The 16,184-nt window shown below is 40.9% G+C and overlaps 1 long non-coding RNA gene across 1 annotated transcript in view; it reads right to left on the bottom strand.

Annotated features, from left to right (window-relative positions):
• LOC104006989 (uncharacterized) overlaps positions 1 to 16,184 on the bottom strand; it is a 48,813-nt gene that overhangs the window by 18,858 nt on the left and 13,771 nt on the right. The window contains exons 3-4 of the long non-coding RNA XR_001718746.4: positions 6,626 to 6,754; positions 14 to 81 (exon numbers count right to left, since the gene is read on the bottom strand). This is a non-coding gene — a long non-coding RNA (uncharacterized LOC104006989). The remainder of the gene's footprint in view (positions 1 to 13; positions 82 to 6,625; positions 6,755 to 16,184) is intronic.

Consider the following 16,184-nt stretch of genomic DNA (forward strand, 5'->3'; position numbering starts at 1 on the left):
AGATCATACTCACACCATATGACTTCCTGGTGGAAGGTGGAAACCCAGCATTCAGATGATCATTTGAAACATCATCTTCCCCTTTTTGAGATTTTAAAAGATACAAAAAAAAAATACACTCATGACCCAGCTATTCCACTTTTTAATATATACCCAAGAAAATTAAAAACATATGTCCACACAAATACCCATATGAATATTAATAGCAGCATGATTCATAATAGCCAAAAAGTGGAAACAACCCACATGTGCGTCAGCTGATGAATGGATTAACAAACGTGATACACTCATACAATGGAATATTATGAAGCATAATAAGGAATGAAGAACTGATTCATGCTATAAACAATGAATGAACCCTGGAAACATTATTCTAAGTGAAACGTCAGACACAAAAGGCCACATATTGTATGATTCCATTTGTATGAGGTGTCCAGGTCAGGCAAATCCATAGAGATGGAAGGTAGATTACGGGTTCCCAGTGGCTGAGAGGACAGGGAGAATGGCGAGTGAGGGCTAATGGATAATGGGACTTTTCGGGTGATGATAAACATTTTAAGAACTAGATGTATGGAAAGTTGCATAACTTTGTGGCTATACTAAAAACGACTAAATTTTACACTTTAAAGGGGTAAATGTTATGGTATATGAATTATATCTCAACAAAGAAATTATTCAAAAAATACTCCTGGTACCAAATGACTGTTAACATAAAAGTGACGTTACCACATAGATGACTCTGAGATATAGCTCCCAAACACCACATACGTTTTTAAAAGGAAAGAAACCAAAAACGAGCCTATTTCAATATGGTGAAAATTTTAATGAACTAAAAAATGTTTGTTTGTGGTTCCTTCCATATAGACAGCCTCATTTCTCAGCCAATTAAAGCAACTAAACCTAAACTGAAATTATACAGATTCACAGGGTCTGCGGTGGGCAAGTCTATGGATGAGGCCTGGTTGTCTCTGCCCCTCCTGTCTCATTTCTGGGATTTTCCTGTCGTTTTGTTTGAGTGCCCTTCAGGTACTGAGTGCTTTTATAAAGTTGTGCACTCTTCTTTCTCCATGCCTATGTCTGCCTCCACACTGCCTTTGAGAAGAACATCTCTGCTCTTAGCTTAACCAAAGCTTGAAATTTGGGGTCCCATGTTTTAGCTGCTATCAGTTCAGCCCAAAGAATGACAGGTGAAACTTCAGGCAAGCAGAGAGATATCCTTGTGCTTAGCAAGAAAAGCAGCACTGAGGAGACAGCTGATAGTGGACTCAGTCTTAGCGTGGCATCTGTCCTCTCTGGCAGCATTGGTTGGCCACATCATAGGTTTAAATGGCTGGATATTCAATATCTCACAGGGAGCAATCTCCAGAAGATTTAATTATATGTAAAAGGCCAGGGAACTTTGGCAGTTTAGTGAACATTATTTTCTTTCTTTCTTTCTTTCTTTCTTTCTTTCTTTCTTTCTTTCTTTCTTTCTCTTTCTTTCTTTCTTCTTTCTTTCTCTTTCTTTCTTTCTCTCTTTCTTTCTTTCTCTTTCTTTCTTTCTTCTTTCTTTCTCTTTCTTTCTTTCTTTCTTTCTTTCCTTTTCTTTCTTTCTGATGGAGTCTCGCTCTGTTGTGTAGGCTGGAGTGCAGCGGTGCGATCCCAGCTCACTATAACTTCTGCCTCCCAGGTTCAAGCAATTTTCCTGCCTCAGCCTCCTGAGTAGCTGGGATTACAGGCACCCGCCACCATACCCAGCTAATTTTTTTTTTTTTTTTCAGTAGAGACAGGGTTTCACCATGTTGGCCAGGCTGGTCTCGAACTCCTGACCTCAAGCGATATGCACACCTTGGCCTCCCAAAGTTCTGGGATTATAGATGTGAGCCACTGAGCCCGGCCTAGTGAACATTTCCTATGTTAAACTAAATGCTATTCAATAAGTTTTAGCTTCAAGTGGGCTGAGTTTCACATCATTATGAATGAGAAATTTAAGGGGTAGACTCTATGCTGCCCTCACAATCATCCCTTCATTCCCTCTTCCTTTAAGATGTTTTCTCCTAGGAGGTTACTCAGGCCCTTGCACATGTGGTCTCCTGGCAGCAGATCCATCTCTAACATTTGCAGACGGTGCAAGAGTACAGATGAAGGCCTCCACCCTTCCAACTCATAGTTTGCCCCTTTTATGTTCTTAGCTGATGCTCAGTCCTGCAACTTGACCCCCATGCACACTCATGTGGATGTGAACATTGCAGCTGCAACCCGGGAGCCTGCAAAGAGTTGCCTTTTGGACTTTCTCAGGTTAGGAGTGCAGTTAACAGCTGTAATGCTGTGACTTGAAGAGTAGCCCACACAGGCTGTGGAAGGGCTAGGGTATTTGGGAGAGAAAGTTCAGAGTTCAAGGTACCCAAAGCAAGGACTAGAAGGGGGTGCCTTGGTTCCAGGTGGGCATGTCTCTTTGGCTTCATGGGTCTCTCTCCTCTTAAAACTAAAGCAGGCACCTCAGGCTAGGATACCATTTGCCTGGGTCCAAGGGAAGAACTGTCTGGAAATCTTATTCCACCAGTCTTTCAGCCAGATCCAGCCATGGAGCTGTGTCTTAACCCTGAGAGGAAGCAGAGCTATGCCTTAAGCCAGCTCCTTAATCTACATCATTTTCTTTGCAACTGGACACATTTTATTAATATATGTATCTATACTAAATAGGAAAGAGGACCCTGGCTAATTCTCTTGTTAGAGTAAGACAAGAAGTCCATGAGATGTGGGGAAACCAGGCCAAGGTTTGGGTCCAAAAGAGACCTCCTTCAAACACATACACACCCATTTTTCCACATGTGAGTAATTACTAAACTCTCTTTGGCCCTCACCAAGACAACCAGCAGGACTCAGGAGTTTAATGAATTGTTCTCACTTCCACGGAGCAGTAAAATTGAGTTTTTATTTATTAGAAACTTAAAATGTTTTTTAATTCTGTGGGAGTAATTTAGAAATTGGTGTGAAGTGTAATTGATTTTTATAAACATGCATATTGTAGATTTTTCATTAATAAGCATTTGCATTGTAATTTGTTTGTGCATGAGTGCCCTGGACTTTCCAGATGCTAATGAACAAAGTGCTAGAGTGTGCTTTCTACATAGCAAAATTCATTATTTTCATTTTTATTTTTAACTCTTTTCTCAAAGTGAGAACAAGAGAAAGCTATTGGAAAGATAATTTCTAGAAAGAAAGGTGAACTCAGCTCTTTTTGATAATTATGTTTTTCCTCTCAATCTTGTTTAGCAAAAGCTGAAGAACTTGTCTGTCACACTCCTGATACTTTCTCTAATTAGTCCTGGCTTCATATATATGTGTATATATACATATATGAAATACTCTTTCATGTATATATGAAAAGACTATTTAGAATGATTATTTATACTGCATATAATTAAGTAGGGCTGTGTCCTGGTCTATAATCACTAGAGACACCCTTCTGAGAAAATACTCCTGACTTAACCACACAATTTATTCTACATAGTAGTGCCTTCAGGGATACACCCTTCTGGAGTACATTAGTTTTCTCAGACACACCAGAAATGATTACCAAGGGAGGAACCTCTTCCGATAAGCCCTCTTTTCATTTCTTTGATATGTGTGCATCGATCCCTAAGTCCTCATCTGGACTGCTACCTTAATTTGCAGAGCCCAAGTGAAAACACACACACAAAAAACCCTCAAAGTCCCTTCAAAAAGCAGGGGTGGTGGTGGGGGGAGGCGTGGAAGATTTCCTTTCTTTCTCTTTTGGCCTGTCATGGGGTCTCTTACTTGCTATTTAATTTCATGCTCTCTTTGATACAGGGGTATTCACAGGGTGAGTGCAGATGGTCTCAGGTAGCTCAGGCCTGCCCAGCCACTTGGTGCATGGGGTGTGTGCACCCAGCTCCCACGCCCCCTGCAGGCCCAGGCCCCTGCCTGCCCAAATGGCTGTAGTCACTGGAAGCGGGTTAGGGAGCAGAGAGTGGAGGGGTGGGAGATAATGAGAGTGTATAAGGAAGCTCCTCACCCCCGTTCCATTGTCCTTCTGGACTTCACTTACAAAACACAAACTCCAAGATGAAATTGTTACGCATTTTAAGGGGCTTCACCCATGAAAGATGGGCAACTCTCCTGTTATAAAAGAAGTCCACAGAAGGCTCCATAACTTCTGTGCCAGGTCAATAGTGCTCTGATTTCCTTTCTTTCTGCCCCCAGTGATTATCTAGGGACTACAGATGGGGTCAGCAGCATGCCCAGTCACCTGCATTGCCTAATGAATGGCTGACTGCCTCAGCATCCCCTGGGCAGAGGTGAGGAGGACTTGTTTACAGCCTGATACGGTTAGACTTTGTGTCCCCACCCAAATCTCATCTTGAATTGTAATCCCCACGTGTTGAGAGAAGGAAGTGATTGGATTATGGGGGTAGTATCCCCCATGCTGTTCTCATGATAGTGAGTGAATTCTCACGAGATCTGGTGTTTTTATAAATGATAGTTTTTCCTGCACTCTCACATGCTCTCTGTTGCCTACCACCATGTAAGACAGGCTTGTTTCCCCTTCTGCCATGATTGTCAGTTTCCTGAGGCCTTTCCAGCCATGCAGAATTGTGGGTCAATTAAACTTTTCTCCTTTATAAGCTACCCAGTCTCTGGCAGTTCTCTATAGCAGTGTGAAAACAGACTAATACACAGCTTAATTCTGGATTTATCTTAGCCTTCATTCCTCAAGAAGTCCAGGCATGGTGGCTCACGCCTGTAATCCCAGCAATTTGGGATTGATCCCTTGAGGCCAGGAGTTTGAGAACAACCTAATGAGACTTCATCTCTACTGAAACCAAAAATTTAAAAAAATTAATGAAATGTGAAGCTCCCACTCCATAGTTTAATGACACATGCACTATTATGTGGTTTTACTTTTCTCATGGAAAAGCTATACATTACAGAAAATGCAAAACATCGAGAACAGAAGAAAACAAATCACCAGAATTGCCATCTTACTGTCCAGAAATAATTACTTAGCATTTTAGCGTATGTATTTTGGTCTTTTTACATATACGGCTATGGTGCATATGTTATTGAGATATTGTAAATATTGCTTTAAAACACACTTTCATTCACTCAATAATACACCATGAATATCTTCCATATATTATTATTAATCTAAAACATTATATGAAAACTTTTGGGTGCATACCACTCACCTGGGAGCATGTGGGAAATAAAGATTCTGAAGTCTCTCACTCGCAGAGATTCTCATTCATAATCTCAGATGATGACTCATAAATCTGATATCTGCCTTTTGAAGAAGCACCCCAGAAGATTCTGATGGAGGTGATTCTCAGAGCTTGCTCTGACAAACACTGATCTACAATATGATTTTAAAATGCTGCACTGTGTTCCATCATATAGGTGTGCCATAATTTATTAAACCAGTTTCATATTGTTCATTTGACATTCGTTTCTAAATTTTCACGTGCATGAATAATTCTTCAAATAAATCTTTCTGAACATCTCTAATTATTTCCTTAGGAAAATTCTGCAAAGTGGAGTTACTGGGTCAAAGGGAATGTAAACCTGAGCAAAGTAGATGGTAGTGTGAATGAAAAAGCAAATCAGTAAGCTGTAAAACACTACACTAATATCATAGAACAGCTGCCATTTATTGAGGGACTTTTGTAAACCCGGCCAGGGGTTCTTAAATTTTCTTGTGAATCAGAATCACCTGGATAGCTTGTTAAAACCAGGTTGCTGCTACCTTCTCTCCATCCCAGTTTAATTCATTAGGTTTGTGATGGGACTGGGAATTTGCAATTCTAAGAAGTTTCCAGGTGATGCAGATACTGGTCCTGGGCCAGGCCACACTTTGGACACCGCTAGACACTATTCTAGGTGTCTTATTAAACTTCACAGCAGTCTTTTACAGTTGATGATTGAGATGCAGACAGGGTCTGAGGTTATGAAGCTAATGCTGGCAGAGCTGGGATTTGATTCAAAATTTGATGATTCAAAAGCTGATGGTTTTCCCACCAGGCAACCTGGTTTCTTCATTTTACTGCCCTCAAATAAAATATTTTAGATGTCTTCCTAACAAGCACTGAAGGTTTCAGTGTCAGCGCCACCCCTCCCCCACTCCAATCTATTAGGGATACATAAGGGAGGAGAGAGGTTAGGAAGTGTTTGGCTGAGAAATTCCTCAGGGGAAACTGGTTGGATGAGTTACACTCCACCATTCACATCAATATGAAGGGTTGCCTCCCTGCCCTGCTGTGGCCTCAATGACATGTGGACATCAAGAGAATAATTTCTCATCTCTTACTGCAACCACATAATAATCCTTCCTTGGAGGAGAGATCTGTCTTCTCCAAAAACCACCTCCAACCTTCTCCACACAATGGCTTAAATAACCTGTTTGTTCAGGCAGCTCAGAAAACAAATTTCATCAGTGCAGAAAACAAAGCACTCCTATCAAACTGGTTGGTTAATGATACCCAGCACAGCAAACACCCAGCGGATTGGCAGAACGTGAGCCAGGTTGGCTTCTAACAGACCCAGCTTAAGACGCCCAGAATCACCAAGTGAATCAGACACATTTCATAACTAAAGACACCTGAAGACCTAATTATGCAAATTTTACCTGTTTGTTAGCTTGGGATCTGGCCGTCCTGCTGTCTTTCCGTGTGTTGATGGTTGTGTGTGAAGATTATTTTTGCATCATTTAGTCTGCATTTATTCATCTTGTGAGCTGAGGATTCTGCTAAGCACCCTACAAGGAGAAAAGGAATATTGTCTGTTTAAAACGTGTTTTGTGTGGCTTCTTGGATAGTGTCCCTGGATGTGGGTACCTGAGAACAATCCATCCTTACTGTTCCATTTCCTAATGGAAAATGCACTACTTCCATCCATGTGAAATATAAATTTAGTCTGGGATGCTTTATCATGTAAGACAAGGCAGGCTATGCATTCCAAGAGATATTTTGTCTAGAGATGATAAGGAGCATTGCACGGTCTTTGGCTTTATTATTTTCAACAACCCCCTAACTGGATAAGGAAAGGTTTTAGGTCAACAAGTCTTGGGAAGTCTGCAGAGGAACTAGCATTTATAATCTGAGTTGCTCCAGCTGCCAGAAGTAGTGTCAATAATTGACTGTTTCGTGGCTGAAGGACTATAGTAGTTATAATTGTCTGACATAAGAAATATTCAGTGACATAAGGCATTTTGTATAATGAAAAGAATTAACATTCCTACTGGATTGTTGTCTTTCAGGAATGCATTCAAGACATTTCTATATTAGGTAAGAAATTTGATTAAGAGCCTCTCTCTCTCATATGAATGGTCTTTTGTTTTTTGTTTTCTTTTTTTTTTCTTCTTTTCTTTTTTGAGACATTGCTCTGTCACTTAGGCTGGAATGCAGTAGCGTGATCTCGGCTCACTGCAACCTCTGCCTCCCGGGTTCAAGTGATTCTTGTGCCTCAGCCTCCCGAGTAGCTGGGATTACAGGTGCACACCACGAAGTCCAGTTAGTTTTTGTATTTTTAGTAGATACTGGGTTTTGCCATGTTGGCCAGGCTGGTCTCAAACTCCTGACCCCAAGTGATCCACCCACCTTGGCCTCTCAAAGTGTTGGGATTACAGGCGTCAACCACCACACCTGGCCATGAATCATCTTAAAGGAGGAGTTAAAGGGGGTGCACGAGGAACAAGAATCACAACTCCAAGGGAGTTTCGGGGTAGGACAGGGGAGAGAGGCTTCAGGTGTGTCAGGAATATATAATCTGTAAAACCACAGCATCTTCCTTCTTACAAACAATGCTTTCAGTTTTTGCACGGCATTTAGTGTCTTTCACTGCAGAACTTTTCCCCAAGCCCAGCAATCCACAAATTACCCATTTGTGGAATTTGTTGAAATCTTAGTATGTAGTTGAACCTTAGCAAACTGGAATCCAATTAGCTAGAATCATTGTAAAAATTCTATTTTTTAAGAAAATATGAGAAAATTACCTAAAACAAACATACATTACTGACTTAGTATAAAAAAAGAACTTTTTTTTCAGGATATAGTACACTTCTAATAGAAATTCAGCTTAATATATTTTTAGATTATGGTCATTGATAGCTATAACGATTCCATAAGAAATTCTTTCATCAAAAGAAAATCTCTTTGCTATTCTACTAAGAAAATGAGTACTAATAGATTTCAGATATATTCTTAGTAATAAAGACGAAAACAAAAGGAGCTTTCTATTTACCACTGATATAGCCACCAAGTATAATTAGCCAGTGTACTCTAGTTACCTATGGTATATGAAAAATTCAACCTATCGATCAGTAATCATACCATGAATACCAAGTACTGTTGGCAAAATTAATATTATATAGATCAGAAAATATAGCCCTAACATTCCCAGATACTAGTGTTAAGTAATCATTAGTGTTTTAAAGCTTTACATTGCACTACATATGTATAAGGAGGTGTGAGCCAAATGTCTCTGGGAATGTCACAATCATATTTCCAGAGTCAAACTTATTTGAATATGGAGGCAGTGAGGAGTCATGTGTAATACATCTGGGCTCCTACATCTGGATTCAGAGTCTCTGGGCTCCTCTGCTTTCATGGCTCCCCAGATACATGCCCTCGGGCAAATCATTTCCCTCTGTTCTCCGCAAAATGGGCAGGGCAAGCATCAAGGTTGCAGAGGTGTGAAGATTTAGGGAGATAACGTGAATGAGATGCTTTTCACAAAGCCTGGCACTGAGGAAGCACCAAATTAAGCCTTAGCTATGATTATTAAATTTCCATTTGATTATTCATGCTGTGAATGTATAGATCTGTGTATTTTTTAATTTAAAGGGAAACTGACCATTTGTAGTAAATGTCTGCATAGTAACATGTAGTTTAGCAATAAATACTTAAGAATCAGACTAACAAAAAATATTTGGTATTAACGCAAAGTTTTATATAGCTATTTATTTACTTATATATTTATAAGGCAGGATCTTGCTCTGTCACTCTGGCTGGAGTAGCAAGTGCCACTACATATGGCTAATTTTAAATTTTAAAATTAATTAAATTTAAAGCAAGTGCCACTATATGTGGCTAATTTTTCATCTTTTTTTTTTTTTTTTTTTTTTTAGAGACAGGGTCTCACTATGTTGCCCAGGCTAGCCTTGAACTCATGGTCTCAAGTAATCCTTCTGTCTTGGGCTTCCAAAGTCCTGGGATTATAGACATGAGCCAAACCTGGCCAGCTTTATAATTTTTAAAATGAAGTATATAAAGACCTAAACGAATTTTTTCAAAAGGCTCAACAATCTTTCAAACATACAGAGTTGATTAAAAACACTCATTTTAAATAAGAATAAAAAGTTATCTATCTATATGCAAGGTAGAAAACTGAAACCATACGAACAGATAGTAACTGAGCAGTAAAGGTCTTCCTTGACCTTTATAAAACTTCCCCTTTCTCCCACAAGTATTTGTATATCTTTCTAGAATTTTTTAATGTATCTACAAGCATAAAAATCTGTGTGTATTTATTCACAAATGGAATCACGATATCCACTATTTTTCATCTGGATATTTTCAACTTGAAAGTATAGCTTAAAGATACTCCCATACCTTTAAAAGATGCATGGTATTCTATCACATAGATATTTCATAATTCATGAAACTTGATAAAAATTCCTAAATGATGATGTTAGAGTTCCAGTTTTTTTCTTCTCACAACGAAAACTGGAAAATGTACCTTTGTACCTATATGTGTGTTTTTGTAGGTAAATAAGGATAAATTCCCAGCAGTGAAGATTTAGCAGAACATGTTAATGACACTTAAAAAACAAAGTTAAAATACACATTTAATGAGATTACTCAGGGCAGATTGTTAAGTTTGTGGATCACCCAGGTCCTCTCCTTTCCTCCTTACTAGAGATTAACTTGGGGCATATAGTTTTGAAGCCAAGAGCTTAGGACATTGGACCCCCACCATTTACTAGCAAGACAAAGTAGTTACATTCTCTAAGCCTAGTCCTGCCTGTTGGGGTTATTGTGAGAATCAAGTGAGATGTTGAAAATCAGCATTGAACACAGCATTATTTAGCACTGGTGTTTTAGTCCATTCTGCTATAACAAAATACCAAAACTGGGCGGCTTGTAGACAATAGAGATTTATTTCTCACCGTTCTGGAGACTGAGAAGTCCAAGATCAAGGTGATGGCAGATTCAGTGTCTGATGAGGGCTCACTTCCTCACAGACAGCACTTTCTTACCGGCAGGAGGTGCCAGGGGTTTCTCTAGGCCTTTTTTGCAAGAGCACTAGTCCCATTCCTGTGGGCTCTGCCCTCACGTCCTAATCACCTCCCAAACGCCCTGTTGCCTAATCACCTTGGGGATTATGATTTCAATATATAAATTTTGGAGGGACAAAAACCTTCAGTTCATTGCAACTGCTAACCCCTCAATAAATGTAGCAACAAATAGTTAATAATTCCTTATTAATATTTTCTAATTAATCTAGTGATGATTATTCTTAAGGAACACTAGACCAGGATTTTCCAAATTTCCAATTTTTTTTCATATCGACCTAAGCAGTGTTAGTTATCCATTTATCATTTACTTGCTATATATTCCCTCCTATGCTTAAAGACTATCATTAATTTTTTTCTTGAATTTATCTACAGATTTCAAGTATCTTCACATTTTCTCCCAGAACTATTTCTCAAACAGGGATGTCAGTTTTATTACCCTGCTTCAGGCCTTTACCCAGTCTGGCGAAAGACTGGGCACCTAGTCTACAAGAAACCTGGTCGGTCTAGAGATGGATATAGAGGGGAAAAAAATCAAATTCTTTTTTTAAAAAACATTGAATTGTTCACTGAGTAGTAACAGGCAAAAACCGTGATTGCAAGAATATCTGTGAAGGTTACCATGTTTGCAAAGCCATTTTGAATAACTGTTTGGGGCTCTGCTCTCAAACCCTGGCAGTGGAAAGCAGAGGCCTGGTGAGCCAGGCTCCTCTGCAGCCCCACACCAGGCTCTGCCCATCAGGTACTCCATATCAGAAGAGGGAACTGAAAAGTAGGAACCATACGGAGTCCTTTATTTATATTTTTTATTTGGGAGGTGACAGTGACAACTGGAGCTTCTGGCAGCAGGGGCAGAGGTTCTGGTGTTTGTTTTCCAGTGTCAGCCTAGACTTTGGCTGCCTCTGCCCAGTGGCTGTGCAGTGTCAGGGGAAGCGGCCATGGAGACCTCTGGGCTGTGCTCCTGGGTGCATGGCCTCCAAGGCTGGCTCTCTGGCTTTCTTGCAACAGTTCTGAATGCTGCTCCATTCTTTTGCTGCTTAAAAAGGTTGAATGAGTTTGGCTCCTTATAACTGTGTGCCCCAAACCCTAATTTCCTCAACCCCCACACTCCTCCCATTTCCTCATTTCAGTGCATGGTAACTATGTCCTAAGCCAGTTGCTTGGATCCATCCATGACTTCCCTCTTTCTCTCCATTTCTCTCAATAGCAGCATTAATTATTTTTAGAGACAGGGTCTTGCTCTGTTGCCCAGGCTGTAGTGCAATGCCGAGATCATGGCTCATTGCAGCCTTGACCTCCTGGGCTCAGGGATCCTTCCCGTCTCAGCCTCCCAAGTAAATACAGGCACATGTCACCACACCCGGCTCATTTTTAAAACTTTTTAATAGAGATGGGGTCTCACTATGTTGCCCAGGCTAGTCTTGAACTCTTGGCCTCAATTAATTCTCCTGCCTCAGCCTCCCAATGTGTTGGAATTACAGGCATAAGCCACTGTGCCCAGCCTTGTCTTTCTCCAGAGGCTGTCACCCCCATAGCCTATTGTTACCCAGGTACTAGAGTGATCTTTCAAAAAGTAAATCAGATTATGCTGCTCCTTTTCTTAGAACCCTCCTCACTCTGATTAAAGAATTCCACTGTGGCCTCCAAGACCCTAAAGGGGCTGCTCCCTTGTTATTTGTCTCTAACTTTATCAAGCACCCGCTTCCTTCTGCACTCACTGCTCTCCACACACACTGGCCCCAGGTTTACAACCTTCTCCCAGGCAGCTCCCACACACTGCCCCTTTGCTAGTCTCAGAACACCCCCAGCATGCCACCGTCTCAAGGCCTTCTTGTTGGATCTCCTGTGCCCGGAGCTTCCTCCCTCCAAGACACACACTCCCCACCATTTCTGCAGTACCTAACTGCCTTATTTCTTCAAATGCCTTTCCCTAAATCTCCCCAGGTCACCACACGCAGCTCTCTTACTCTGCTCTGTTTTTTTCCACATCCTTTCTATTTTTAAATTTTCTTTCTTTTTTTTTTTTCAATCTCCAATGTGACAGTATCCATAGCATTTCTTATCCTTCAAAATATATATCAATTTGCTTATTTCCCAATTGTCTGTCTCTCTCCCTATTAGAATATAAGCTTCATGAAGGCAGGGACTATCTGATTCCTGCTATACCCTTAGGGTCTAGAATGTTGCCTACCTCAGCACCCCAACAAGCAGCTGGGACTATAGGCCATCACCACCATGCCCAGCTAATTTTTGTATTTTTTGTAGAGATGGGGGTTTTGCCACGTTGCCCAGGCTGGTCTCGAACTCCTGGGCTCAAGCGATCTGCCTGTCTCAGCCTCCCAAAGTGCTGGGATTACAGACGTGAGCCACCACATCTGGCCCGAGTTTGTGTTTTTAGCCTAATTTCTGTGTACGATGTTTTATTCGATGTAAAAATGTAGCGTAAATTCTGTGTACAATGTTTATGATATTATAGTGCGCTTTTTAGTTTTAAAATAATGTGCTATAGCCATATATAGGCTATGCAAATTTGAGGTTGTTTCTACATGTATCTCAAAATTATGAGGTTGCATGCTGCCATGCCATTCATTGGTCAGGTTCCAATCACTAATGGTAAGGAGCTGGGGATTGCACCACAGTCAATAGTCAGAGGCTATACAGCTTTTTGTTGTTGTTGTTGTTAAAATAAAAATGAAAACGAAAGACAAGGTGAGTGAGTATATAGCTAGAATTTTTATTTCTCTCTACCTCCAATTTGTCAAGACTTTGGGTTGTAGCATTCCAGTTTATTGGAAACAACCTTGGTTTCAATTATGTTTACCCAAAGCCAAATTCAAGTCAGTTTTCAGGATGTTTGATTTTTCTCCTGTTGATTGGGTTAATTTTATGTTTTCTGCATAGTTGTTTTGTGAAAAAAAAAATTGTGTAGGAGCTATAACTATCATATAACTATCAAATGTCTTCATTGTAATGTTTTTCATCCACTGTGTGACTTGAAACAAGCCCTATGACCACTCTGTTTCACTTAGACAACCTGTGAAATGAGGATAATATCTGACATGTATCCTCTTTCAGAAATTCTCTGAAAGCATACTTTATGCTCACAGAGGAAAAATGACACATTGCATTTAAAGCCTTATTAATCCTCTCATCTGAGGATAATTTTCATGTTTCCATATGCCTCAGTAGGTAGCCTAAGATTATGGGAAAAAAGGAAATGTTGAACTATTTTGTGTACAATTTCTAGGAAGGAAGTGCATTTTTAAAAAAATATTTATTTATTTATTTTTAGACAGGTCTTACTCTGTCGCCCAGCCTGGAGTCTAGTGGTGGGATCTCGGCTCACTGCAACCTCTGCCTCCCGGGTTCAAGCAGTTCTCCTGCCTCGGCCTCCCGAGTAGCTGGGACTACAGGCGGTGTGCACTATGCCTGGCTAATATTTGTATTTTTAGTAGAGACGGGGTTTTGCCACATTGGCCAGGCTGGTCTCAAACTCCTCAACTCAAGTGATCCACCCGCTTCAGCCTAGGAAGTGCATTCTTCTCTTGACTTTTCTCTTTATGTGCTGAACACAGTAGACCATTTCACTGGGGCCACCTGGTACCACGAGGTGACATATGGACAAAGACAGTGGCCTGACTGAAGGTTTCTCAGGACCAGATGGGTAGGAATCTGCCCACTTTCCCTGGACTGCTTTCTTCAGGTCATCTTTCATGTGAGAGAAAAGTAGATTTCTTTTCTTTTTTTTTTTCTTTTTTTTTTTTTTGAGACAGAGTCTTGCTCTATTGCCCAGGCTGGCGAGCAGTGGCATGATCTCAGCTCACTGCAACTCCCACCTCCCAGGGTTCAAATTACTGTCCTGCTTCAGCCTCCTGAGTAGCTGGGATTACAGGCGTGTGCCACCATGCCCAGCAACATTTTTGTGTTTTTAAAAGAGATGGGGTTTCACCATGTTGGCCAGGCTGGTCTCGAATTTCTGGCTTCAAGTGCCCACCTCAGCCTCTCAAAGTGCTGGGATTCTAGGTGTGAGCCACTGTGCCCAGCTTGAGAGAGAAGTAGATTTCTTTTTTGTGTAAGCTGCAGTCATTTTGGATTTTCTATCATGGGCAGCCAAACCTAACCTTCACTAATGCACACCTGTGATTTGAAAGTGTTTGGGTGCTCTTAGAAGCCACCATTTATGTCTTCTCGTTTTACTTCTTCAATAATCCTATAAAGTGCAAGGAATAAGAATTGTCATTCCTGCCGGGCGCGGTGGCTCACGCCTGTAATCCCAGCACTTTGGGAGGCCGAGGCGGGCGGATCACGAGGTTAGGAGTTTGAGACCAGCCTGGCCAGCATGGTTAAACCCCATTTCTACTAAAAATACAAAAAATTAGCCGGGCATGGTGGCGCATGCCTGTAGTCCCAGCTACTCGGGAGGCTGAGGCAGGAGTATTGCTTGAACCCAGGAGGCAGAGGTTGCAGTGAGCCAAGATCGCGCCATTGTACTCCAGCCTGGGTGACAGAGAGAGATTCCGTCTGACAAAAAAAAAAAAAAAAAGAATTGTCATTCCCATTCTCCAGTCAAAGAAACTGACCTTGTAAGATGTCGAGTGACTTGCATGTGGTCAATTAGCAAGTAGAGAAGCTGGAACAAATAGAGGCGTATTATCTCTTTAAAACAAATCACACATATGTTTACACTCAAACATGGTGCACAGGCTTTGGAGTAAGATAGACCTGACTTCACATTTTTGTGTCTCATTCCTGTAGCTTTAAGCAAATTACCTACTTTTTCTGATCTTCATTTCCTTATCTGCAAGATGGTAAACACCATCTCTAGCGATTAAGAATTCCAAATGAGATAATGTTGGTGGTCCTGCTCCAGGGTGTGGTATATAGTAGATACTTAGTAAATAGAGCTCTATTGTCAGCAGAGGCTTATCCTTCTAAAGATTATTTATACTGTGACACAAAAAGGGTAAAAAAAAAAAAAGGAAGAAAAAAAGAAAAAACATTATTCAAATATGGAAGTAAAATGGAGTGTAAACGAGAGCCTAGAAAGGATGTTTCAGCTTGAAGTTCTGCGTCCATAAGGAATTTGAAATATTTTGATAACTTTCTGGTTTTAAAGACCAGATTAGGCTGGGCATGGTAGCTCACACCTTTAATCCCAGCACTGTATGAGGCTGAGCAAGGCAGGTTGATTGCTTGAGTCCAGGAGTTTGAGACCACGCTGGACAGCATGGCAAAACCCCATCTCTACCCAAAGACAAAATCAAAAATTAGCCAGGTGTGGGGACGTGTACCTGTAGTTGCAGCTACTTGGGAGGCTGTGGTGGGAGGATCCCTTGAACCCAGGAGACCACGGCAGCAGTGAGCTGTGATGACTCCACTGCACTCCAGCCTGGGTGACAGAGTCATACCCCGTGTCCAAAACAAAAGAAGAGTGAGAATAAGAATAATAAGAAGAAAAAGACCAAATTAGTGGGCCTGGATGAACATGTTTTTCGAACCCCTGGAACATCCTAAACGTATTTCTTTCTATCTGTATTTGCCATTAAATGTCACAGAAAAATATTCTTTGCTTTTAAGCCCCTCATGAAGCTCAAGAAGACGAGAAAGTAGCCATTCCAAAGAAATTTTATTTCATTTATTTTATTCTATTTATTTATTTATTTTTCACATGGAGTCTCCCTCTGTTACCCAGGCTGGAGTGCAGTGGTGCACACGCCTCACACTGCGACACAGCGGGAGAACCCAGAGCGACAGCTGTTGGAATGACTGCACTCTTCCTGCTCAAGTCTGACCTTTCCAAGGTAGGATTTGATTACAACTAGCAATATGGAATTACAAGCAGGGAGAGGTGCCGAGACCACAAGACATCAGGAGACTAAAATAGCAAGGTGGT

This window comes from Pan troglodytes, chromosome 5, assembly GCF_028858775.2.
Source record: "Pan troglodytes isolate AG18354 chromosome 5, NHGRI_mPanTro3-v2.0_pri, whole genome shotgun sequence".
Lineage (NCBI taxonomy): Eukaryota > Metazoa > Chordata > Mammalia > Primates > Hominidae > Pan > Pan troglodytes.